The sequence below is a fragment of the Clarias gariepinus genome, chromosome 8 (assembly GCF_024256425.1).
Source record: "Clarias gariepinus isolate MV-2021 ecotype Netherlands chromosome 8, CGAR_prim_01v2, whole genome shotgun sequence".
NCBI classification, from domain to species: Eukaryota; Metazoa; Chordata; class Actinopteri; order Siluriformes; family Clariidae; genus Clarias; species Clarias gariepinus.
The window spans coordinates 34458773-34479712 of record NC_071107.1 but is presented as its reverse complement, the minus strand read 5'-3'; the positions used below and the strand labels follow the sequence as shown (position 1 = coordinate 34479712).

At 47.4% G+C, this 20940-nt stretch overlaps 9 non-coding genes across 9 annotated transcripts; all 9 read right to left on the bottom strand.

The window, feature by feature from the left end:
* Positions 1-3947: 3947 nt before the first annotated feature.
* On the bottom strand, positions 3948-4019 carry trnad-guc (transfer RNA aspartic acid (anticodon GUC)). The gene has a single exon. It is a non-coding gene; the product is annotated as a tRNA-Asp (tRNA).
* Positions 4020-7058: 3039 nt separating this feature from the next.
* Positions 7059-7130, bottom strand: trnad-guc (transfer RNA aspartic acid (anticodon GUC)). Its single transcript has one exon. It is a non-coding gene; the product is annotated as a tRNA-Asp (tRNA).
* A 965-nt stretch (positions 7131-8095) lies between these two features.
* trnad-guc (transfer RNA aspartic acid (anticodon GUC)) lies at positions 8096-8167 on the bottom strand. Its single transcript has one exon. It is a non-coding gene; the product is annotated as a tRNA-Asp (tRNA).
* A 1505-nt stretch (positions 8168-9672) lies between these two features.
* trnad-guc (transfer RNA aspartic acid (anticodon GUC)) lies at positions 9673-9744 on the bottom strand. Its single transcript has one exon. It is a non-coding gene; the product is annotated as a tRNA-Asp (tRNA).
* Positions 9745-13179: 3435 nt separating this feature from the next.
* Positions 13180-13251, bottom strand: trnad-guc (transfer RNA aspartic acid (anticodon GUC)). Its single transcript has one exon. It is a non-coding gene; the product is annotated as a tRNA-Asp (tRNA).
* A 965-nt stretch (positions 13252-14216) lies between these two features.
* On the bottom strand, positions 14217-14288 carry trnad-guc (transfer RNA aspartic acid (anticodon GUC)). Its single transcript has one exon. It is a non-coding gene; the product is annotated as a tRNA-Asp (tRNA).
* A 3138-nt stretch (positions 14289-17426) lies between these two features.
* Positions 17427-17498, bottom strand: trnad-guc (transfer RNA aspartic acid (anticodon GUC)). Its single transcript has one exon. It is a non-coding gene; the product is annotated as a tRNA-Asp (tRNA).
* Positions 17499-18463: 965 nt separating this feature from the next.
* Positions 18464-18535, bottom strand: trnad-guc (transfer RNA aspartic acid (anticodon GUC)). Its single transcript has one exon. It is a non-coding gene; the product is annotated as a tRNA-Asp (tRNA).
* A 965-nt stretch (positions 18536-19500) lies between these two features.
* trnad-guc (transfer RNA aspartic acid (anticodon GUC)) lies at positions 19501-19572 on the bottom strand. The gene has a single exon. It is a non-coding gene; the product is annotated as a tRNA-Asp (tRNA).
* Positions 19573-20940: the final 1368 nt, after the last annotated feature.

Here is a 20940-nt window from a genome sequence, read left to right as displayed (position 1 = left end):
AACTCGAATCGATCACGGACACTGGATTTGCAAGGTGACAACGCTAACCACTACACAACTGTGCCACACCCTCTGATATTCTGAGTCTGAAACGGACTTAAGCATTTCTTTCCACACTCACCAGTCGGTTGCTCTTTTGGCACGTTGGCTTTTCAAGCCTGGACCGGGGCAAATTGCTCCAGGCAGGTCTGCCTCTCAGTTGTATTGAGACTCTGGAACTGATACAGAATACAGCTGGGGGATTCGTCTTCAACATTCCCAAATCAGTCTTCCGAATAAGGGGGCCATTAATTAGTGGATTATTTTACTCTGGTGTTTTGTGAGCAGAGAAACTATGAGCATGTAGGAACTATCGTGTTAAATTGGAGGTCTAAGGCAGAGCAATTGATGCTGAGGGGAGCAGACTCAAGCCTCGGGACCTGAACGAGTCACGGCAAAGTGCAAAACGTCTCCCCGTCGGGGAATCGAACCCCGGTCTTCCGCGCGGCGGCCGGGGATTCTTTAGCTAAAAATCCCTAAACGGTTTCCCATTCATTTTCAATGGTAGTGCTAAACCACTACGGATGCGATATACTTTCGGCCGCCGGTGGCCGCTGCGGAGCCCGCCGGCGCCCGTTCCGCGCGCTGATTGGTCGAGCCGCCTTAGAAAAAACCCTAAACCGTTTCCCATTCATTTTCAATGGTAGTGCTAAACCACTACGGATGTAATTATACATTCGGCCGCCGGCGGCGCTGTGTGGCCCGCCGGCGCTCGTTCCGCGCGCTGATTGGTCGAGCCGGGAACCGGAGTCGCGCGCTGATTGGTCGAGCCGCCTTAGAAAAAACCCTAAACCGTTTTCCATTCATTTTCAATGGTAGTGCTAAACCACTACGGATGTAATATACCTTCGGCCGCCGGTGGCGCTGTGTGGCCCGCCGGCGTCGTTCCGCGCGCTGATTGGTCGAGACGGGAACCCGAGCGAGACAGACAGACGCTGTGCGCCTGCGCGACACAGAGACCACGCTGATCGGTAAGTTTTTTCTCTTATTATTATTAATTTTAACTTGAATAAGACACTAACAGATGAACAGACCTTATCTTAGCTCTTGCTATACATTTCTCGCCGCCATCGCTGTAATCTTTTTGTCTTGTTTATCGTGTGCGTTAACCTTCATCATTTACTGACCGCTCGTGTTCACGTCTAAACACACTGAACACATCATTCATTCATTTAGTTAGAGGACATTTAGATGAAGTAGCAACGAGACAAAAACGCTAAATTTAATTAAAAAAAACCCCCGCTAAATTTCATTCTGTTACATCTAACTCTAATGTGTTTATCCCATAAGAAATGTTATATAGTATATTTATCCACTTTGGGTGAATTTCATGGTACTTACTTCAGTTCAGCAGGTACCTAATATGGTATTTTTGTTCATACAGTACCACAGTAAATATGTTTGTACACAATGCTGGTGTGGTAAAGCACAGGCAGTATCATATTAAATACCCACTGTAGTACCATGGTCTTCACAGAATTATCCTTTGGAGGGAACCATAACAGAACCATAACTGTTTGTACTGTTTGTGTAACAGTAAGTTAAACTGTATTGTGAAAAATGTATAGTTTTTGTGATAGCTCCTATGTATCCAATGGATTTTCATGCCAGTGTCAGGCCTTTGCCAGCTTTACGGATAATGTGTGTTTGTTTAATTTGTGTAAAAGGGAACCTAGACAGTTAGATTTAGATAGTACAGACAGTAAAAGTACCTGTACTGATATTTAATATTTATAATCCTTGTTGTCCACTGAGCATTTATATAACATGTTATAAAAACTATGCTTGCTTGTGATGCTTAATTAAACAAAATATTTTTTCTTTGTAACAGGTAAAATGCACAAACAAGTTTGAATCCATGTATTGTAAATTAAAAACTGATGATCAGTATGCCTATTATGAAATGTGCATGCCTATGTAGTCTTTATTTCATTTTTATTTTTCCATGTTTCTTTCAGCTCCTGCTTCTGCTACTGCTTCTGCTACGCCGCAAACGACATCGACTGCCAGAGAAGGTACAGGCATCAGGACCTGAAAGAGCTGTCTAACCAAACGTCCTCCTGCGCTGGGACCACAAGTCGTTTTCCCAAACTAAATCTTCTATTAAATCTTTCCTTCTCATCCCAAACAGCCGACTTGTACACACGGGTTACACTGGAATGGCAGGGAAGTAGATTACTGAACTGCAAAGGTATTTTTTTGTACAAGGATCTGTAGAATTATGGAGAAGGAAGGATCTGGGCATGGAGAAGGACATGAAATGGAGAGAATTTCAGGACTATAAATTCAATAAGATGAAAAGACAAAGATGGGAAAAGACAGAAATGATAATGTGAGAAAGGGGGAGACTGACCGTGGTTTCTCAAGTGTGTATTTTTTTTCTTCTTCTTGTTCTTTATAGTTTTTGTTATTGTTGCCAAGAGTGTTTAAAATACAGTATAATAATTTCTGCATGCTTCATTAAGAAAAGTGAATAATGTATAGTGAGAAGTAAAATAAATTAATGAGTGTGGAGATTGTAACAATTAATTGCAATTTCAATTAAAAGTGTTTCGGCTGAATAAATGAAGTCAGTCTTATTATTTAACAGCCACAAACAGAGTTTTTGATATAACCATGACATTACATTAAGTTATGCTTCAGTACTAAATGCATGTTTGCAATTGAGATTTTTTTTTTCTTAAGCTATGAAACATTAGCACTCACCTTACTATAATTTAATGATAATCATAAGCAAAAAGTATAAAACAAAGAATTTACATTTTCACCCAGAGCGGGATTCGAACCAGGGTCTAGACGATTTTATGCTATTAGTTGAGCAACGTCACACCACGTGGAAAGCCGCAAAAATGCTTCAATTTCATTGGCTGTCACCGAATGCCAGCTATTCACGACTTGCCTCCGCGTGACAGGCAGAGATACTGTCCACTATACTAACGAGGAAAAGGTGAAAGCTTCACGCAATTAAGGACCACACTTTGAACGGAACGAAAAATACGCAACCAGGCCAAGGAACTTCGATTAAGCTGTGCACTCTGATTTGCATCGTCTTCATCATTGCCTACACCATTTTATCCCGTATACAGGGCCCCCGGGGACCTGAAGCCTATCCCATGAGATTCAGGGCAGGAGGCAGGTTACACCCTGCATAGGGTGCATTCAGGAATGTTGAATCCATTGCATGGACACATTTAGGAATGTCTTTAACATTGCTCAATGTGTCCAAACCACACAATTACTATGTCCTCCACTTTGGCTTTCCTCTTGCTCTCAAACCTCGTAGATTGTAGCTACAATGGCTACGCCCTCTCCTCAGGGCTTTTCTGCCTCTCAAACGTCGTAGTTCATTGGCTTTTCGAGACTGGAACAGGGCAGCTTGCACCAGGCAGGTTTGCCTCTCAGGGAAAATGAAAAAGGCCATACAAGTCGGCACGTCGTTCAGGGCGCTGAGAAGACACAAACTCGAATCGATCACGGACACTGGATTTGCAAGGCGACAACGCTAACCACTACACAACTGTGCCACACCCTCTGATATTCTGAGTCTGAAACGGATTTAAGCATTTCTTTCCACACTCACCAGTCGGTTGCTTTTTTGGCACGTTGGCTTTTCAAGCCTGGACCAGGGCAAATTGCTCCAGGCAGGTCTGCCTCTCAGTTGTATTGAGACTCTGGAACTGATACAGAATACAGCTGGGGGATTCGTCTTCAACATTCCCAAATCAGTCTTCCGAATAAGGGGGCCATTAATTAGTGGATTATTTTACTCTGGTGTTTTGTGAGCAGAGAAACTATGAGCATGTAGGAACTATCGTGTTAAATCGGAGGTCTAAGGCAGAGCAATTGATGCTGAGGGGAGCAGACACAAGCCTCGGGACCTGAACGAGTCACGGCAAAGTGCAAAACGTCTCCCCGTCGGGGAATCGAACCCCGGTCTTCCGCGTGACAGGCGGAGATACTGTCCACTATACTAACGAGGAGAAGGTGAAAGCTTCATGCAATTAAGGACCACACTTTGAACGGAACGAAAAATACGCGACCAGGCCAAGGAACTTCGATTAAGCTGTGCACTCTGATTTGCATCGTCTTCATCATTGCCTACACCATTTTATCCTGTATACAGGGCCCCCGGGGACCTGAAGCCTATCCCATGAGATTCAGGGCAGGAGGCAGGTTACACCCTGCATAGGGTGCATTCAGGAATGTTGAATCCATTGCATGGACACATTTAGGAATGTCTTTAACATTCCTCAATGTGTCCAAACCACACAATTACTATGTCCTCCACTTTGGCTTTCCTCTTGCTCTCAAACCTCGTAGATTGTTGCTGCAATGGCTACGCCCTCTCCTCAGGGCTTCTCTTTCTCTCAAACGTCGTAGTTCATTGGCTTTTCGAGACTGGAACAGGGCAGCTTGCACCAGGCAGGTTTGCCTCTCAGGGAAAATGAAAAAGGCCATACAAGTCGGCACGTCGTTCAGGGCGCTGAGAAGACACAAACTCGAATCGATCACGGACACTGGATTTGCAAGGTGACAACGCTAACCACTACACAACTGTGCCACACCCTCTGATATTCTGAGTCTGAAACGGACTTAAGCATTTCTTTCCACACTCACCAGTCGGTTGCTCTTTTGGCACGTTGGCTTTTCAAGCCTGGACCGGGGCAAATTGCTCCAGGCAGGTCTGCCTCTCAGTTGTATTGAGACTCTGGAACTGATACAGAATACAGCTGGGGGATTCGTCTTCAACATTCCCAAATCAGTCTTCCGAATAAGGGGGCCATTAATTAGTGGATTATTTTACTCTGGTGTTTTGTGAGCAGAGAAACTATGAGCATGTAGGAACTATCGTGTAAAATTGGAGGTCTAAGGCAGAGCAATTGATGCTGAGGGGAGCAGACTCAAGCCTCGGGACCTGAACGAGTCACGGCAAAGTGCAAAACGTCTCCCCGTCGGGGAATCGAACCCCGGTCTTCCGTGTGACAGGCAGAGATACTGTCCACTATACTAACGAGGAAAAGGTGAAAGCTTCACGCAATTAAGGACCACACTTTGAACGGAACGAAAAATACGCAACCAGGCCTAGGAACTTCGATTAAGCTGTGCACTCTGATTTGCATCGTCTTCATCATTGCCTACACCATTTTATCCCGTATACAGGGCCCCCGGGGACCTGAAGCCTATCCCATGAGATTCAGGGCAGGAGGCAGGTTACACCCTGCATAGGGTGCATTCAGGAATGTTGAATCCATTGCATGGACACATTTAGGAATGTCTTTAACATTGCTCAATGTGTCCAAACCACACAATTACTATGTCCTCCACTTTGGCTTTCCTCTTGCTCTCAAACCTCGTAGATTGTAGCTGCAATGGCTACGCCCTCTCCTCAGGGCTTCTCTTTCTCTCAAACGTCGTAGTTCATTGGCTTTTCGAGACTGGAACAGGGCAGCTTGCACCAGGCAGGTTTGCCTCTCAGGGAAAATGAAAAAGGCCATACAAGTCGGCACGTCGTTCAGGGCGCTGAGAAGACACAAACTCGAATCGATCACGGACACTGGATTTGCAAGGCGACAACGCTAACCACTACACAACTGTGCCACACCCTCTGATATTCTGAGTCTGAAACGGATTTAAGCATTTCTTTCCACACTCACCAGTCGGTTGCTCTTTTGGCACGTTGGCTTTTCAAGCCTGGACCAGGGCAAATTGCTCCAGGTAGGTCTGCCTCTCAGTTGTATTGAGACTCTGGAACTGATACAGAATACAGCTGGGGGATTCGTCTTCAACATTCCCAAATCAGTCTTCCGAATAAGGGGGCCATTAATTAGTGGATTATTTTACTCTGGTGTTTTGTGAGCAGAGAAACTATGAGCATGTAGGAACTATCGTGTTAAATCGGAGGTCTAAGGCAGAGCAATTGATGCTGAGGGGAGCAGACACAAGCCTCGGGACCTGAACGAGTCACGGCAAAGTGCAAAACGTCTCCCCGTCGGGGAATCGAACCCCGGTCTTCCGTGTGACAGGCGGAGATACTGTCCACTATACTAACGAGGAGAAGGTGAAAGCTTCATGCAATTAAGGACCACACTTTGAATGGAACGAAAAATACGCAACCAGGCCAAGGAACTTCGATTAAGCTGTGCACTCTGATTTGCATCGTCTTCATCATTGCCTACACCGATTTATCCTGTATACAGGGCCCCCGGGGACCTGAAGCCTATCCCATGAGATTCAGGGCAGGAGGCAGGTTACACCCTGCATAGGGTGCATTCAGGAATGTTGAATCCATTGCATGGACACATTTAGGAATGTCTTTAACATTCCTCAATGTGTCCAAACCACACAATTACTATGTCCTCCACTTTGGCTTTCCTCTTGCTCTCAAACCTCGTAGATTGTAGCTGCAATGGCTACGCCCTCTCCTCAGGGCTTCTCTTTCTCTCAAACGTCGTAGTTCATTGGCTTTTCGAGACTGGAACAGGGCAGCTTGCACCAGGCAGGTTTGCCTCTCAGGGAAAATGAAAAAGGCCATACAAGTCGGCACGTCGTTCAGGGCGCTGAGAAGACACAAACTCGAATCGATCACGGACACTGGATTTGCAAGGCGACAACGCTAACCACTACACAACTGTGCCACACCCTCTGATATTCTGAGTCTGAAACGGATTTAAGCATTTCTTTCCACACTCACCAGTCGGTTGCTCTTTTGGCACGTTGGCTTTTCAAGCCTGGACCAGGGCAAATTGCTCCAGGCAGGTCTGCCTCTCAGTTGTATTGAGACTCTGGAACTGATACAGAATACAGCTGGGGGATTCGTCTTCAAAATTCCCAAATCAGTCTTCCGAATAAGGGGGCCATTAATTAGTGGATTATTTTACTCTGGTGTTTTGTGAGCAGAGAAACTATGAGCATGTAGGAACTATCGTGTTAAATCGGAGGTCTAAGGCAGAGCAATTGATGCTGAGGGGAGCAGACACAAGCCTCGGGACCTGAACGAGTCACGGCAAAGTGCAAAACGTCTCCCCGTCGGGGAATCGAACCCCGGTCTTCCGCGTGACAGGCGGAGATACTGTCCACTATACTAACGAGGAGAAGGTGAAAGCTTCATGCAATTAAGGACCACACTTTGAACGGAACGAAAAATACGCAACCAGGCCAAGGAACTTCGATTAAGCTGTGCACTCTGATTTGCATCGTCTTCATCATTGCCTACACCATTTTATTCTGTATACAGTTCCCCCGGGGACCTGAAGCCTATCCCATGAGATTCAGGGCAGGAGGCAGGTTACACCCTGCATAGGGTGCATTCAGTAATGTTGAATCCATTGCATGGACACATTTAGGAATGTCTTTAACATTCCTCAATGTGTCCAAACCACACAATTACTATGTCCTCCACTTTGGCTTTCCTCTTGCTCTCAAACCTCGTAGATTGTAGCTACAATGGCTACGCCCTCTCCTCAGGGCTTCTCTGCCTCTCAAACGTCGTAGTTCATTGGCTTTTCGAGACTGGAACAGGGCAGCTTGCACCAGGCAGGTTTGCCTCTCAGGGAAAATGAAAAAGGCCATACAAGTCGGCACGTCGTTCAGGGCGCTGAGAAGACACAAACTCGAATCGATCACGGACACTGGATTTGCAAGGCGACAACGCTAACCACTACACAACTGTGCCACACCCTCTGATTTTCTGAGTCTGAAACGGATTTAAGCATTTCTTTCCACACTCACCAGTCGGTTGCTCTTTTGGCACGTTGGCTTTTCAAGCCTGGACCAGGGCAAATTGCTCCAGGCAGGTCTGCCTCTCAGTTGTATTGAGACTCTGGAACTGATACAGAATACAGCTGGGGGATTCGTCTTCAACATTCCCAAATCAGTCTTCCGAATAAGGGGGCCATTAATTAGTGGATTATTTTACTCTGGTGTTTTGTGAGCAGAGAAACTATGAGCATGTAGGAACTATCGTGTTAAATCGGAGGTCTAAGGCAGAGCAATTGATGCTGAGGGGAGCAGACACAAGCTTCGGGACCTGAACGAGTCACGGCAAAGTGCAAAATGTCTCCCCGTCGGGGAATCGAACCCCGGTCTTCCGCGTGACAGGCGGAGATACTGTCCACTATACTAACGAGGAGAAGGTGAAAGCTTCATGCAATGAAGGACCACACTTTAAACGGAACGAAAAATACGCAACCAGGCCAAGGAACTTCGATTAAGCTGTGCACTCTGATTTGCATCGTCTTCATCATTGCCTACACCATTTTATCCTGTATACAGGGCCCCCGGGGACCTGAAGCCTATCCCATGACATTCAGGGCAGGGGGCAGGTTACACCCTGCATAGGGTGCATTCAGGAATGTTGAATCCATTGCATGGACACATTTAGGAATGTCTTAAACATTCCTCAATGTGTCCAAACCACACAATTACTATGTCCTCCACTGTGGCTTTCCTCTTGCTCTCAAACCTCGTAGATTGTAGCTGCAATGGCTAAGCCCTCTCCTCAGGGCTTCTCTGCCTCTCAAACGTCGTAGTTCATTGGCTTTTCGAGACTGGAACAGGGCAGCTTGCACCAGGCAGGTTTGCCTCTCAGGGAAAATGAAAAAGGCCATACAAGTCGGCACGTCGTTCAGGGCGCTGAGAAGACACAAACTCGAATCGATCACGGACACTGGATTTGCAAGGCGACAACGCTAACCACTACTCAACTGTGCCACACCCTCTGATATTCTGAGTCTGAAACGGATTTAAGCATTTCTTTCCACACTCACCAGTCGGTTGCTCTTTTGGCACGTTGGCTTTTCAAGCCTGGACCAGGGCAAATTGCTCCAGGCAGGTCTGCCTCTCAGTTGTATTGAGACTCTGGAACTGATACAGAATACAGCTGGGGGATTCGTCTTCAACATTCCCAAATCAGTCTTCCGAATAAGGGGGCCATTAATTAGTGGATTATTTTACTCTGGTGTTTTGTGAGCAGAGAAACTATGAGCATGTAGGAACTATCGTGTTAAATCGGAGGTCTAAGGCAGAGCAATTGATGCTGAGGGGAGCAGACACAAGCCTCGGGACCTGAACGAGTCACGGCAAAGTGCAAAACGTCTCCCCGTCGGGGAATCGAACCCCGGTCTTCCGCGTGACAGGCGGAGATACTGTCCACTACACTAACGAGGAGAAGGAGAAAGCTTCATGCAATTAAGGACCACACTTTGAACGGAACGAAAAATACGCAACCAGGCCAAGGTTCACAACTGTGCCACACCCTCTGATATTCTGAGTCTGAAACGGATTTAAGCATTTCTTTCCACACTCACCAGTCGGTTGCTCTTTTGGCACGTTGGCTTTTCAAGCCTGGACCAGGGCAAATTGCTCCAGGCAGGTCTGCCTCTCAGTTGTATTGAGACTCTGGAACTGATACAGAATACAGCTGGGGGATTCGTCTTCAAAATTCCCAAATCAGTCTTCCGAATAAGGGGGCCATTAATTAGTGGATTATTTTACTCTGGTGTTTTGTGAGCAGAGAAACTATGAGCATGTAGGAACTATCGTGTTAAATCGGAGGTCTAAGGCAGAGCAATTGATGCTGAGGGGAGCAGACACAAGCCTCGGGACCTGAACGAGTCACGGCAAAGTGCAAAACGTCTCCCCGTCGGGGAATCGAACCCCGGTCTTCCGCGTGACAGGCGGATATACTGTCCACTATACTAACGAGGAGAAGGTGAAAGCTTCATGCAATTAAGGACCACACTTTGAACGGAACGAAAAATACGCAACCAGGCCAAGGAACTTCGATTAAGCTGTGCACTCTGATTTGCATCGTCTTCATCATTGCCTACACCATTTTATCCTGTATACAGGGCCCCCGGGGACCTGAAGCTCATCCCATGAGATTCAGGGCAGGAGGCAGGTTACACCCTGCATAGGGTGCATTCAGGAATGTTGAATCCATTGCATGGACACATTTAGGAATGTCTTTAACATTGCTCAATGTGTCCAAACCACACAATTACTATGTCCTCCACTTTGGCTTTCCTCTTGCTCTCAAACCTCGTAGATTGTAGCTGCAATGGCTACGCCCTCTCCTCAGGGCTTCTCTTTCTCTCAAACGTCGTAGTTCATTGGCTTTTCGAGACTGGAACAGGGCAGCTTGCACCAGGCAGGTTTGCCTCTCAGGGAAAATGAAAAAGGCCATACAAGTCGGCACGTCGTTCAGGGCGCTGAGAAGACACAAACTCGAATCGATCACGGACACTGGATTTGCAAGGCGACAACGCTAACCACTACACAACTGTGCCACACCCTCTGATATTCTGAGTCTGAAACGGATTTAAGCATTTCTTTCCACACTCAAATTCAAATTCAAATTTTATTTGTCACATACACAAACATACACAGTACGAAATGTAGTGAAATGTATTATACGACTGCCATTGACCCTAAAAGAGAGTTAAATTTTACAAATAAGAAATAAATATGAATAAAAGAAATACGATAGAAATTAAATTACAAAATTAAATTAAACTAGGAAAAATAGAACTAAAAATAAAAATAGAAATGTGCTATGAAAAAATAGAACTAAAAATAAAAATAGAAATAGGATGTACAAAATAGAAATATACAGTGCAAATTGAAATATACTTTACGGTGTGTGCAAATATGCATGGAACAAAGTGTCTTAGTGCAGAGGTTATTAAAGTGTCTTTGTGCACTGGTCCAGGATGTAAACGTAAAACTGTAAAATGTAGTGTAGTTGTGAAGGTAGGTGTGCAAAGTTATTAAAGTGTCTTTGTGCAATGGTCCGGGATGTAACGTACGACATGTAGTGTATATATGAAGGATGGTGAGCGTGTAATTGTCCATAGTGTTCATGGATGTAAGATGATTGATGGATTTGACCAATTATGAAAATATTGTGTAGTTCTGCATAGTGGTGTGGTTGTGGTTGAGAGACCTTATCGCCTGCGGGAAGAAGCTCCTCCTCAGTCTCTCTGTGTTGGCCTTCAAGGAGCGGAATCGCTTCCCAGACCGCAACAGAGTAAACAGTCCGTTATTGGGGTGGCTGAGGTCCTTCACGATCTTCCTGGCCTTGGTCAAGCACCGCTTGTTGTAGATCGAGTGCAGGTCAGGGAGCTCGATGCGGATGATGCGCTCAGCTGATCGCACCACCCTCTGTAGAGCTCGTCTGTCCTGCATGGTGCTGTTCCCGAACCAGGTCGTGATATTTCCCGTCAGGATGCTCTCGATGGTGCAGGAGTAGAAATTCCTGAGCACCTTGGAGGGCAGTCTAAAGTCTCTCAAGCGTCTGAGGTGGTAGAGACGCTGCCGGGCCTTTTTTACCACGGTGTTGATGTGACAGGACCATGCCAGGTCCTGCGTGATGTGAACACCGAGGTATCTGAAGCTGTCCACTCTCTCCACTGGGCTCCTGTTGATGACGGGGGTCTGGTAGTTCCTCACCTGCTTTGTACTAAAGTCCACTATCAGCTCCTTTGTCTTACTGACGTTCAGGAGGAGATTGTTCCTCTGGCACCAGTTCTCCAGATTTCCAACCTCCTCCAGGTAGGCCGTCTCATCATTGTTCGTGATCAGGCCCACCACAACAGTGTCGTCAGCAAACTTGATGATGGTGGTGGAGCTGGTAGTGGCCACGCAGTCGTGGGTGTACAGAGAGTACAGCAGGGGGCTCAGAACACAACCCTGGGGGGCTCCAGTGCTGAGAGTGAGAGGGGCTGAGACATGTCCGCCCATCCTTACTGCCTGTGGTCTGCCAGTTAGACCAGTCACCAGTCGGTTGCTCTTTTGGCACGTTGGCTTTTCAAGCCTGGACCAGGGCAAATTGCTCCAGGTAGGTCTGCCTCTCAGTTGTATTGAGACTCTGGAACTGATACAGAATACAGCTGGGGGATTCGTCTTCAACATTCCCAAATCAGTCTTCCGAATAAGGGGGCCATTAATTAGTGGATTATTTTACTCTGGTGTTTTGTGAGCAGAGAAACTATGAGCATGTAGGAACTATCGTGTTAAATCGGAGGTCTAAGGCAGAGCAATTGATGCTGAGGGGAGCAGACACAAGCCTCGGGACCTGAACGAGTCACGGCAAAGTGCAAAACGTCTCCCCGTCGGGGAATCGAACCCCGGTCTTCCGTGTGACAGGCGGAGATACTGTCCACTATACTAACGAGGAGAAGGTGAAAGCTTCATGCAATTAAGGACCACACTTTGAATGGAACGAAAAATACGCAACCAGGCCAAGGAACTTCGATTAAGCTGTGCACTCTGATTTGCATCGTCTTCATCATTGCCTACACCGATTTATCCTGTATACAGGGCCCCCGGGGACCTGAAGCCTATCCCATGAGATTCAGGGCAGGAGGCAGGTTACACCCTGCATAGGGTGCATTCAGGAATGTTGAATCCATTGCATGGACACATTTAGGAATGTCTTTAACATTCCTCAATGTGTCCAAACCACACAATTACTATGTCCTCCACTTTGGCTTTCCTCTTGCTCTCAAACCTCGTAGATTGTAGCTGCAATGGCTACGCCCTCTCCTCAGGGCTTCTCTTTCTCACAAACGTCGTAGTTCATTGGCTTTTCGAGACTGGAACAGGGCAGCTTGCACCTGGCAGGTTTGCCTCTCAGGGAAAATGAAAAAGGCCATACAAGTCGGCACGTCGTTCAGGGCGCTGAGAAGACACAAACTCGAATCGATCACGGACACTGGATTTGCAAGGCGACAACGCTAACCACTACACAACTGTGCCACACCCTCTGATATTCTGAGTCTGAAACGGATTTAAGCATTTCTTTCCACACTCACCAGTCAGTTGCTCTTTTGGCACGTTGGCTTTTCAAGCCTGGACCAGGGCAAATTGCTCCAGGCAGGTCTGCCTCTCAGTTGTATTGAGACTCTGGAACTGATACAGAATACAGCTGGGGGATTCGTCTTCAACATTCCCAAATCAGTCTTCCGAATAAGGGGGCCATTAATTAGTGGATTATTTTACTCTGGTGTTTTGTGAGCAGAGAAACTATGAGCATGTAGGAACTATCGTGTTAAATCGGAGGTCTAAGGCAGAGCAATTGATGCTGAGGGGAGCAGACACAAGCCTCGGGACCTGAACGAGTCACGGCAAAGTGCAAAACGTCTCCCCGTCGGGGAATCGAACCCCGGTCTTCCGCGTGACAGGCGGAGATACTGTCCACTATACTAACGAGGAGAAGGTGAAAGCTTCATGCAATTAAGGACCACACTTTGAACGGAACGAAAAATACGCAACCAGGCCAAGGAACTTCGATTAAGCTGTGCACTCTGATTTGCATCGTCTTCATCATTGCCTACACCATTTTATTCTGTATACAGTTCCCCCGGGGACCTGAAGCCTATCCCATGAGATTCAGGGCAGGAGGCAGGTTACACCCTGCATAGGGTGCATTCAGGAATGTTGAATCCATTGCATGGACACATTTAGGAATGTCTTTAACATTCCTCAATGTGTCCAAACCACACAATTACTATGTCCTCCACTTTGGCTTTCCTCTTGCTCTCAAACCTCGTAGATTGTAGCTACAATGGCTACGCCCTCTCCTCAGGGCTTCTCTGCCTCTCAAACGTCGTAGTTCATTGGCTTTTCGAGACTGGAACAGGGCAGCTTGCACCAGGCAGGTTTGCCTCTCAGGGAAAATGAAAAAGGCCATACAAGTCGGCACGTCGTTCAGGGCGCTGAGAAGACACAAACTCGAATCGATCACGGACACTGGATTTGCAAGGCGACAACGCTAACCACTACACAACTGTGCCACACCCTCTGATATTCTGAGTCTGAAATGGATTTAAGCATTTCTTTCCACACTCACCAGTCGGTTGCTCTTTTGGCACGTTGGCTTTTCAAGCCTGGACCGGGGCAAATTGCTCCAGGCAGGTCTGCCTCTCAGTTGTATTGAGACTCTGGAACTGATACAGAATACAGCTGGGGGATTCGTCTTCAACATTCCCAAATCAGTCTTCCGAATAAGGGGGCCATTAATTAGTGGATTATTTTACTCTGGTGTTTTGTGAGCAGAGAAACTATGAGCATGTAGGAACTATCGTGTTAAATCGGAGGTCTAAGGCAGAGCAATTGATGCTGAGGGGAGCAGACACAAGCCTCGGGACCTGAACGAGTCACGGCAAAGTGCAAAACGTCTCCCCGTCGGGGAATCGAACCCCGGTCTTCCGCGTGACAGGCGGAGATACTGTCCACTATACTAACGAGGAGAAGGTGAAAGCTTCACACTCACCAGTCGCTTGCTCTTTTGGCACGTTGGCTTTTCAAGCCTGGACCAGGGCAAATTGCTCCAGGCAGGTCTGCCTCTCAGTTGTATTGAGACTCTGGAACTGATACAGAATACAGCTGAATACAGCTGTCTTCCGAATAAGGGGGCCATTAATTAGTGGATTATTTTACTCTGGTGTTTTGTGAGCAGAGAAACTATGAGCATGTAGGAACTATTGTGTTAAATCGGAGGTCTAAGGCAGAGCAATTGATGCTGAGGGGAGCAGACTCAAGCCTCGGGACCTGAACGAGTCACTGCAAAGTGCAAAACGTCTCCCGTCGGGGAATCGAACCCCGGTCTCCCGCGTGACAGGCGGAGATACTGTCCACTACACTAACGAGGAGAAGGAGTAAGCTTCATGCAATTAAGGACCACACTTTGAACGGAACGAAAAATACGCAACCAGGCCAAGGTTCACAACTGTGCCACACCCTCTGATATTCTGAGTCTGAAACGGATTTAAGCATTTCTTTCCACACTCACCAGTCGGTTGCTCTTTTGGCACGTTGGCTTTTCAAGCCTGCATGCAATTAAGGACCACACTTTGAACGGAACGAAAAATACGCAACCAGGCCAAGGAACTTCGATTAAGCTGTGCACTCTGATTTGCATCGTCTTCATCATTGCCTACACCATTTTATCCTGTATACAGGGCCCCCGGGGACCTGAAGCCTATCCCATGAGATTCAGGGCAGGGGGCAGGTTACACCCTGCATAGGGTGCATTCAGGAATGTTGAATCCATTGCATGGACACATTTAGGAATGTCTTAAACATTCCTCAATGTGTCCAAACCACACAATTACTATGTCCTCCACTGTGGCTTTCCTCTTGCTCTCAAACCTCGTAGATTGTAGCTGCAATGGCTAAGCCCTCTCCTCAGGGCTTCTCTTTCTCACAAACGTCGTAGTTCATTGGCTTTTCGAGACTGGAACAGGGCAGCTTGCACCTGGCAGGTTTGCCTCTCAGGGAAAATGAAAAAGGCCATACAAGTCGGCACGTCGTTCAGGGCGCTGAGAAGACACAAACTCGAATCGATCACGGACACTGGATTTGCAAGGCGACAACGCTAACCACTACACAACTGTGCCACACCCTCTGATATTCTGAGTCTGAAACGGATTTAAGCATTTCTTTCCACACTCACCAGTCGCTTGCTCTTTTGGCACGTTGGCTTTTCAAGCCTGGACCAGGGCAAATTGCTCCAGGCAGGTCTGCCTCTCAGTTGTATTGAGACTCTGGAACTGATACAGAATACAGCTGGGGGATTCGTCTTCAACATTCCCAAATTAGTCTTCCGAATAAGGGGGCCACTGATTAGTGGATTATTTTACTCTGGTGTTTTGTGAGCAGAGAAACTATGAGCATGTAGGAACTATTGTGTTAAATCGGAGGTCTAAGGCAGAGCAATTGATGCTGAGGGGAGCAGACTCAAGCCTCGGGACCTGAACGAGTCACTGCAAAGTGCAAAACGTCTCCCGTCGGGGAATCGAACCCCGGTCTCCCGCGTGACAGGCGGAGATACTGTCCACTACACTAACGAGGAGAAGGAGTAAGCTTCATGCAATTAAGGACCACACTTTGAACGGAACGAAAAATACGCAACCAGGCCAAGGTTCACAACTGTGCCACACCCTCTGATATTCTGAGTCTGAAACGGATTTAAGCATTTCTTTCCACACTCACCAGTCGGTTGCTCTTTTGGCACGTTGGCTTTTCAAGCCTGCATGCAATTAAGGACCACACTTTGAACGGAACGAAAAATACGCAACCAGGCCAAGGAACTTCGATTAAGCTGTGCACTCTGATTTGCATCGTCTTCATCATTGCCTACACCATTTTATCCTGTATACAGGGCCCCCGGGGACCTGAAGCCTATCCCATGACATTCAGGGCAGGGGGCAGGTTACACCCTGCATAGGGTGCATTCAGGAATGTTGAATCCATTGCATGGACACATTTAGGAATGTCTTAAACATTCCTCAATGTGTCCAAACCACACAATTACTATGTCCTCCACTGTGGCTTTCCTCTTGCTCTCAAACCTCGTAGATTGTAGCTGCAATGGCTAAGCCCTCTCCTCAGGGCTTCTCTTTCTCACAAACGTCGTAGTTCATTGGCTTTTCGAGACTGGAACAGGGCAGCTTGCACCTGGCAGGTTTGCCTCTCAGGGAAAATGAAAAAGGCCATACAAGTCGGCACGTCGTTCAGGGCGCTGAGAAGACACAAACTCGAATCGATCCCGGACCCTGGATTTGCAAGGCGACAATGCTAACCACTACACAACTGTGCCACACCCTCTGATATTCTGAGTCTGAAACGGATTTAAGCATTTCTTTCCACACTCACCAGTCGCTTGCTCTTTTGGCACGTTGGCTTTTCAAGCCTGGACCAGGGCAAATTGCTCCAGGCAGGTCAGAGAAACTATGAGCATGTAGGAACTATTGTGTTAAATCGGAGGTCTAAGGCAGAGCAATTGATGCTGAGGGGAGCAGACTCAAGCCTCGGGACCTGAACGAGTCACTGCAAAGTGCAAAACGTCTCCCGTCGGGGAATCGAACCCCGGTCTCCCGCGTGACAGGCGGAGATACTGTCCACTACACTAACGAGGAGAAGGAGTAAGCTTCATGCAATTAAGGACCACACTTTGAACGGAACGAAAAATACGCAACCAGGCCAAGGTTCACAACTGTGCCACACCCTCTGATATTCTGAGTCTGAAACGGATTTAAGCATTTCTTTCCACACTCACCAGTCGGTTGCTCTTTTGGCACGTTGGCTTTTCAAGCCTGGACCAGGGCAAATTGCTCCAGGCAGGTCTGCCTCTCAGTTGTATTGAGACTCTGGAACTGATACAGAATACAGCTGGGGGATTCGTCTTCAAAATTCCCAAATCAGTCTTCCGAATAAGGGGGCCATTAATTAGTGGATTATTTTACTCTGGTGTTTTGTGAGCAGAGAAACTATGAGCATGTAGGAACTATCGTGTTAAATCGGAGGTCTAAGGCAGAGCAATTGATGCTGAGGGGAGTAGACACAAGCCTCGGGACCTGAACGAGTCACGGCAAAGTGCAAAACGTCTCCCCGTCGGGGAATCGAACCCCGGTCTTCCGCGTGACAGGCGGAGATACTGTCCACTATACTAACGAGGAGAAGGTGAAAGCTTCATGCAATTAAGGACCACACTTTGAACGGAACGAAAAATACGCAACCAGGCCAAGGAACTTCGATTAAGCTGTGCACTCTGATTTGCATCGTCTTCATCATTGCCTACACCATTTTATTCTGTATACAGTTCCCCCGGGGACCTGAAGCCTATCCCATGAGATTCAGGGCAGGAGGCAGGTTACACCCTGCATAGGGTGCATTCAGGAATGTTGAATCCATTGCATGGACACATTTAGGAATGTCTTTAACATTCCTCAATGTGTCCAAACCACACAATTACTATGTCCTCCACTTTGGCTTTCCTCTTGCTCTCAAACCTCGTAGATTGTAGCTACAATGGCTACGCCCTCTCCTCAGGGCTTCTCTGCCTCTCAAACGTCGTAGTTCATTGGCTTTTCGAGACTGGAACAGGGCAGCTTGCACCAGGCAGGTTTGCCTCTCAGGGAAAATGAAAAAGGCCATACAAGTCGGCACGTCGTTCAGGGCGCTGAGAAGACACAAACTCGAATCGATCACGGACACTGGATTTGCAAGGCGACAACGCTAACCACTACACAACTGTGCCACACCCTCTGATTTTCTGAGTCTGAAACGGATTTAAGCATTTCTTTCCACACTCACCAGTCGGTTGCTCTTTTGGCACGTTGGCTTTTCAAGCCTGGACCAGGGCAAATTGCTCCAGGCAGGTCTGCCTCTCAGTTGTATTGAGACTCTGGAACTGATACAGAATACAGCTGGGGGATTCGTCTTCAACATTCCCAAATCAGTCTTCCGAATAAGGGGGCCATTAATTAGTGGATTATTTTACTCTGGTGTTTTGTGAGCAGAGAAACTATGAGCATGTAGGAACTATCGTGTTAAATCGGAGGTCTAAGGCAGAGCAATTGATGCTGAGGGGAGCAGACACAAGCTTCGGGACCTGAACGAGTCACGGCAAAGTGCAAAATGTCTCCCCGTCGGGGAATCGAACCCCGGTCTTCCGCGTGACAGGCGGAGATACTGTCCACTATACTAACGAGGAGAAGGTGAAAGCTTCATGCAATGACGGACCACACTTTAAACGGAACGAAAAATACGCAACCAGGCCAAGGAACTTCGATTAAGCTGTGCACTCTGATTTGCATCGTCTTCATCATTGCCTACACCATTTTATCCTGTATACAGGGCCCCCGGGGACCTGAAGCCTATCCCATGACATTCAGGGCAGGGGGCAGGTTACACCCTGCATAGGGTGCATTCAGGAATGTTGAATCCATTGCATGGACACATTTAGGAATGTCTTAAACATTCCTCAATGTGTCCAAACCACACAATTACTATGTCCTCCACTGTGGCTTTCCTCTTGCTCTCAAACCTCGTAGATTGTAGCTGCAATGGCTAAGCCCTCTCCTCAGGGCTTCTCTGCCTCTCAAACGTCGTAGTTCATTGGCTTTTCGAGACTGGAACAGGGCAGCTTGCACCAGGCAGGTTTGCCTCTCAGGGAAAATGAAAAAGGCCATACAAGTCGGCACGTCGTTCAGGGCGCTGAGAAGACACAAACTCGAATCGATCACGGACACTGGATTTGCAAGGCGACAACGCTAACCACTACTCAACTGTGCCACACCCTCTGATATTCTGAGTCTGAAACGGATTTAAGCATTTCTTTCCACACTCACCAGTCGGTTGCTCTTTTGGCACGTTGGCTTTTCAAGCCTGGACCAGGGCAAATTGCTCCAGGCAGGTCTGCCTCTCAGTTGTATTGAGACTCTGGAACTGATACAGAATACAGCTGGGGGATTCGTCTTCAACATTCCCAAATCAGTCTTCCGAATAAGGGGGCCATTAATTAGTGGATTATTTTACTCTGGTGTTTTGTGAGCAGAGAAACTATGAGCATGTAGGAACTATCGTGTTAAATCGGAGGTCTAAGGCAGAGCAATTGATGCTGAGGGGAGCAGACACAAGCCTCGGGACCTGAAGGAGTCACGGCAAAGTGCAAAACGTCTCCCCGTCGGGGAATCGAACCCCGGTCTTCCGCGTGACAGGCGGAGATACTGTCCACTATACTAACGAGGAGAAGGTGAAAGCTTCATGCAATGACGGACCACACTTTAAACGGAACGAAAAATACGCAACCAGGCCAAGGAACTTCGATTAAGCTGTGCACTCTGATTTGCATCGTCTTCATCATTGCCTACACCATTTTATCCTGTATACAGGGCCCCCGGGGACCTGAAGCCTATCCCATGAGATTCAGGGCAGGGGGCAGGTTACACCCTGCATAGGGTGCATTCAGGAATGTTGAATCCATTGCATGGACACATTTAGGAATGTCTTAAACATTCCTCAATGTGTCCAAACCACACAATTACTATGTCCTCCACTGTGGCTTTCCTCTTGCTCTCAAACCTCGTAGATTGTAGCTGCAATGGCTAAGCCCTCTCCTCAGGGCTTCTCTTTCTCACAAACGTCGTAGTTCATTGGCTTTTCGAGACTGGAACAGGGCAGCTTGCACCTGGCAGGTTTGCCTCTCAGGGAAAATGAAAAAGGCCATACAAGTCGGCACGTCGTTCAGGGCGCTGAGAAGACACAAACTCGAATCGATCACGGACACTGGATTTGCAAGGCGACAACGCTAACCACTACACAACTGTGCCACACCCTCTGATATTCTGAGTCTGAAACGGATTTAAGCATTTCTTTCCACACTCACCAGTCGCTTGCTCTTTTGGCACGTTGGCTTTTCAAGCCTGGACCAGGGCAAATTGCTCCAGGCAGGTCTGCCTCTCAGTTGTATTGAGACTCTGGAACTGATACAGAATACAGCTGGGGGATTCGTCTTCAACATTCCCAAATTAGTCTTCCGAATAAGGGGGCCACTGATTAGTGGATTATTTTACTCTGGTGTTTTGTGAGCAGAGAAACTATGAGCATGTAGGAACTATTGTGTTAAATCGGAGGTCTAAGGCAGAGCAATTGATGCTGAGGGGAGCAGACTCAAGCCTCGGGACCTGAACGAGTCACTGCAAAGTGCAAAACGTCTCCCGTCGGGGAATCGAACCCCGGTCTCCCGCGTGACAGGCGGAGATACTGTCCACTACACTAACGAGGAGAAGGAGAAAGCTTCATGCAATTAAGGACCACACTTTGAACGGAACGAAAAATACGCAACCAGGCCAAGGTTCACAACTGTGCCACACCCTCTGATATTCTGAGTCTGAAACGGATTTAAGCATTTCTTTCCACACTCACCAGTCGGTTGCTCTTTTGGCACGTTGGCTTTTCAAGCCTGGACCAGGGCAAATTGCTCCAGGCAGGTCTGCCTCTCAGTTGTATTGAGACTCTGGAACTGATACAGAATACAGCTGGGGGATTCGTCTTCAAAATTCCCAAATCAGTCTTCCGAATAAGGGGGCCATTAATTAGTGGATTATTTTACTCTGG